General features: G+C 42.4%; 1 non-coding gene across 1 annotated transcript; it reads right to left on the bottom strand.

The window, feature by feature from the left end:
* Positions 1-3,325: 3,325 nt before the first annotated feature.
* On the bottom strand, positions 3,326-3,431 carry LOC121287698. The gene has a single exon (XR_005945230.1). It is a non-coding gene; the product is annotated as a U6 spliceosomal RNA (small nuclear RNA).
* Between the last annotated feature and the right edge of the window lie 2,332 nt (positions 3,432-5,763).

Raw genomic sequence — 5,763 nt, 5'->3', positions numbered from 1 at the left:
CCTCCGTATGTGCCAAAAATTTTTCTACATTTTCTAAATGCCTGAAAAGGAGCAATGTGCAGGGATGCAAGAAGAGTGCGGAGAAGTGGCAGAACACGAATTGTTCCTTAGGAGAGCCAGTATGGATATGATGAGCCAAATGGCCGCCTTCTGTGCTGTGACGATGCCGTGATTCAATGATTCTGCCCAATATTTGCTCCCTGGCAGTAATTCCAGGGATCACTGATTTGAGAAATGTAGCAGTATGGTGACGTTATGCAGCCAAATCATGGGGAAGGATTTTACGGATGGCTGGTGTGGCTTCCTGCTCCGCTATCTGAAGAGTCGGTGGGAATGCATCCCCCGTTGGATACCAGCTGCCCCTCAGCCATTCAATGTTCAGGAAGGCATTAATTGACTCAGGGCGAATCTTCTTTCCCCATGTGCGGAAGAAGTCCCACCTTAGAGAGCTTCTGGCCAGTCGGGTGGCCAGCAGCGCTATAGTCTCAGCAGCGCCAGGTTTAAGCAGTGGCCACTCCTGGGACTACAGCCATTCCCAAAGAAGAGGAAGTTATGGAGGCTCGACTGAAGTAAAAGGGAGCTATGACCTTGGCAGTGGGGCGGAGGGGGGGGCGGGGACTGCTTCTAATGGCCACGGGGGACTCCCTAAGGAGGTTCCACCATCATTTCCACCCCTTTGTCTGACACCAGCTCATGCAGCTAAAGCTGCCAGGCAACCAGGTTGGCATAGACCTTCCACCCACCATGGGTAAAATGACAATGGGGGAGGGCGGGTGCGGGATGAGGCACTTAGGTGGCCATTAATTGGCCACAGGGGCCTCAATAGATCCAAGGATGGAGGGATTGCCTGACGCCTCCACTACCCTCTGCAAAATGGGAGACAGGTTTGGGGTGGGCAGGTAACCAGCAGGAAGGCCACATGCTACATTTTATAAGCTCCCCCAACTTCAAACCCACCAGTGTGGGAATATAATATTCCACCCAATATTTCCAGGGGCAAAGAAAATGAAAGTGCTGACTGTACAGATCAATATGTCAGTTACCTTATTAACGTATGTGTCAGTGATACAATTGCTGATAATGTAGTGCTATTATAAAGAACATATCTTTTTATTTCTGTTGGACTGTGGACTAAAATTACAATGGTTGCTGTTTGAAAGACATGCCTTCTGGAACAGTGTGAGGGATTATATACAATGTTGCTGTCCTGGAACAGAGTGTGCCATGCAAAACAGGATGGTGCTGAGGAGGAGTCTGGTCTAATGGGGAACTGCCTGGCAACAACGTTTAATTGGCTCCTGACCAGGTGACTAGGGTTTGTATGAGAGCAGTGCAGCAGAATAGCTCTTAGTCTGAAAAGTAAAAGACCTAAAACCTCTTGCTCTTGTGTGTGTAAGATTCCAGTAATTCCACAATAATAGCTAGCTGGCTTTTTCTCCTCATATCTTTATAACTTATTCTCACTCTGAAAACCCCTGTCAAGAGGCAAAGAGGAAGATCACTGTTTGAGACATTGAAGGTCAAGTGCTCAACCAGTCGACTAAAGTGCTGGAAGATCACTTCATGTCATCAACAAAGAATTAAAAGAAATTTGGAAACCATCAATCAAAATCAACCCATCGAATCCTGTACTCCGGAATTGGTGCGAAAGAACTGTTTTATCCCATCCTTAAAACCCATGTTTTTGTGTGTCTTATGTGTCTTGTAGGGATTTAAGAAGGGGTAGAGTTTAGGTTATAGAGTTAGAAATTAGCAGTTCATATTTCTTTCTTTTGCCACCGGTTAAAGACAATTTGTTCAATAAGCAGTTATTTATTTATTAAGTTTACAAACCTGGTGCTCGTATTCTGTTCACTTAAATTAATCAGTTAGGTAGGTTTTTCACTTTTTCACATTTGTTATGGCTCAGGGAGCAGTGGGGCTTCGTATTGCAGTGCATTGTCACCAGTAAGTCGTGACACTACCTGAAAAAGGGCTGGAGGCATAAGAGTTCAGATTAGCAGTGATCTTGCCAATCATTGGCACTATCCCAAAGTCACAATTGGCTGCAAATATATTTGCTACAGACTGTAAATTTTCAAAGTTGGCCTTCTGCTGAAATAAGCTGAAGTTGTTGCCCTCCTCTTTGACTGGTCAATGTGGCAAGATTTGCAGATATGCCTTGGTGCCTGCTGATCTTCATGGTTTGTCATGTTTCATCTTGTGTCATTTCAATCAGGAGAATTTGAGGCATTTTTAAAACAACTTCGCATCCAATATAGGAGAGAAATTGGATGCCGCACTCTGGCACGAAAATACAGAACACCATAAAATTGCTGCCAATTGTAAATGGACACAAAACCAACTATCCAAACATGTGACTCCCCTGTGCTCATGGTATACTTCCTGATGAACATTATTACTAAATCTACTCTAAAATACTAAGTGTGGCCTGATCAATGGGCAGGGTTTCCTGCTTGGTATGTGGGCATGCGCCTGACCCGGCCAAATGTGAAATAGCACGCGATGCTGTCAGGCAAGCGTTATCGTGCACTCACGTGATATTTCGGTTGACAGGCGTGTACGAGAGTTGGCAGCATACCCGCTGACAATTAAGAGGCCTATTAAGGCCATTAATCAATTAATTCAATTATATTTTTCGCTGCCCGTCCAAAGTTACGGTTGGCGGGCGGACGAATTGACCAGGCGGCCTTTGGATTTTTGAGGAAACCTCATCCACAAGCACCCAAAGCAGAAACTTTACCCCCAATGTTTCTGCCTTACGTGGCGAAATTTGAGGTAAATTCAGACAGTCATTTGCATATGGAAAATAAGGCTGTTATGGACTTGATTTTCCAGACAAGTTTCTCATATTTAATTAAATGTAAAAATTTTTCAAATCTACGTGTTAAGGTGAGTGAGTCCACTATGTGGACATTTTTTTCGGGAATTTTAAAAACTTTATTCATTGGTTTGAAATACTTCAGCTCCCTGAGGCAGCTCTCTGCCCTCAGGGAGCTTTCAGTGCGCACTCCCCTGCACAAGCACTGACTTCAGCTGTTGCCCTTCTCCCACCCCCACCCCAGCAGTGCTGAGCTTTTCAGCACGCTTTTCACGCTGGCCGGCCAGGGTGAAATCACAGTCGGTGGGGGGGGGGGGGGGGTGCGTGCTGAACGTGGGCGGTGGGCCATTTCCTGGCCGCTCCTGGCCTGCCCGCCAAGTCAGCCTGATGACCTGAAAATCCTGCCCAATGTATTCCTGCCCACAGTTTCACCAGCCTTACTTTCTATTGTTTTAGATGTACATTTCCAGCGGACATTTATTAAATTTCATTTTCCATTTAAAAAAAAATATGGTTAGCTTTCCAAATTTGCATGTATCTTTACGCAGAGGTCATGCTAATCTCTGTATTGTTCCAGCTTTAGCATCTGTGCTGCCAATGTGAATTACACACATTAGCTGTACAAATAAATAATCCTTGACCATTAAGTATATGCACTGATCTTTAAGAAGACACAAGTGGCTTATATTTCATTGTAATTAAAAGTAACAGATCCACAAAATTATATTAAAATTATTACACTTGGCTGTATAGTAACAGCTCATTCATTACTGATGAAAATTTTGTGAAAGATTGCTGAGATCATTCAGAGATTTATCAGATTCTTTCACCATATCCTGTAGGTTGAAGATCCTGGCTGCTGTTGCATGGTTCTACTTTCTATCCAGTTGCTGCAAAGATTTTCTCTCTCCACTTTCAACATTCTTCCTGAAAGTCTCACACTGTTCCTGAATGTTTATTTCCTTCTCCTTCATCGCTTCCTAAGCCATTTGTTATTTAATCGCCTGAATGTCAACCATGGCAAGTCCATGATAAGACTTAGGGCCCTTTCTGAGACTCTCTGTGCCAATTTGATTCCATTAACTTTGTACTTATGTCACACACTATTTTGCCCAATGTCTAATACTTCACATTTGGCTGTGTTAAATTTCATTTGCCATCTGTCTTCTTATTTGCAGAGCTGCCACCCTAAGAATTTATTATCAAACAATTTATTTATAGCCAAAGCTTTTACATGTATTGGAGAGGGATTTGGTGCATTTAGGATAGTGTGTTCCTTGCAATGAGATTAGGGAGCACTTTACTAAAACTGAAATTAACAAAGACGTGGAAGAGGTCATACAGGTTTCGAAGCAAACACATTTTCTCATCAAAACTTGTGTGCACATTTGAAATATATGAGCAGAAAGTAATGTCAAACTCTGATCCATTACCAGGTTGCACCATGGTCAGACAAATAACTCTTTGAAGAATGGGGATTTCATCAAGCTCCGGGGTTATTTTTGTCACGGGAGAAGCTTCATGATGGATATTAGTTGCCACTAAATGAATTACACATCTCATTTCAAGGTTGAGAGAGTCGAGTTCCAACTTGTAATCAATGATTTATGGTAAAAATGCATTTACATTATTACTATCAATGAAACTGCTCATTGCCAGCTATGTGTGTGTTCATCTTTTCACCTATTACACAGCATGAGATCAATGTATATCTTCAAATCCAGATGAATTTATAAAGTTGATAGTGATTTTGCTTCCACTGCAACATTTGTATTCTATATGCATCCGACCTTAGGTGTTACTGAAGTGTCACTGGTGTTTTGATAGCTCATTAGTCAATCAGTGGTGGGAAGAGGTCTGTTTTTTGATTGTTTGTTATAACTGAGAGACTTGTTGCCTCAAAACCGCAGCTGTCTAAGTGGATTTTGCTCTAATGAGTTTCCCATTAGATGCCTTCATAAATGCCTCGCCCTGTCATATTTCCTCTGTGATAAGTCAACAGGAAATTCACTTCCGAAAGGGTGAACTGATTCTGCCAACTTTCTTTTATCTATCGTGTCTCAGCTGGGTCTTTTATCCATCAGTGAAAGTTGCCTGAAGGAGGTGATTGAGTTCAGAGATTAGGGATGTGATCCAAACTTAAAATGCAAGGAATTTAAACTCCTAGATGGGAAGCTGGCAGGTCCACAGTCTGCTTTTCTGAGAGACTTTGTGGGAGGCCAGGCCTCAGTGAAAATTCACTGGGTATCTGCCCGTGTGAAACTGATGTGAAGAGACAACTGGCCAGCTGTTGGCAGGTAGAAAATGAGCAGAATGGTCGCTGCTTCTGGTACTCAGATAATTCATCATTGGGACAGGAAGGGGACAGTGGATCTCTTGGAAGGGAGGAGGGAGACCGCTGTTAAGTATGGTAATTCAAAATTTAATTGTGTTCAGGCAGTGGCAGCAAATTCGTTTGAGCTGCAATATATAGCAGACTGAAACTGTGTTTTTGGGTCAAGAGATGCATGTTTCTAATGTCTACTTCTGTAAGTAAAAACTTCAGTTTCATTCTTCACTGCCTGGAGTTCTGGAATAGAATATCCAGAGGTATTGAGGCCCACATTCTCCCATGGAGCCCACAGGAAACCGCAGCACTCGTTTAATTGTTACTTAACCAATGTTTTGTACAAATTTATCATAACTTCTTTAGTCTTGAACACTATGCTTTCAAAATATTATTGTCATTTTAATAGATTCATCTATCTGCATTCATACTTTCAAGGAATTATGTACCTGAAGCTTTGGTCTGTCTTTTACCCTTCATATTCCCATTGAAATCACATATAACTTGACTCAGACTTCTGTATTGTCACTAAGTCAAAATCCTGGAACTCCTTAGCCAGCAGTATTGTGGAAGCATTTACATATCACAGACTGTAACGGTTCAAGAGGACTCCAAC

Source organism: Carcharodon carcharias, chromosome 14 (genome assembly GCF_017639515.1).
Source record: "Carcharodon carcharias isolate sCarCar2 chromosome 14, sCarCar2.pri, whole genome shotgun sequence".
Taxonomy (NCBI): domain Eukaryota; kingdom Metazoa; phylum Chordata; class Chondrichthyes; order Lamniformes; family Lamnidae; genus Carcharodon; species Carcharodon carcharias.
The sequence above is the reverse complement of the archived record's forward strand: the minus strand, read 5'-3'. Positions and strand labels throughout refer to the sequence as shown.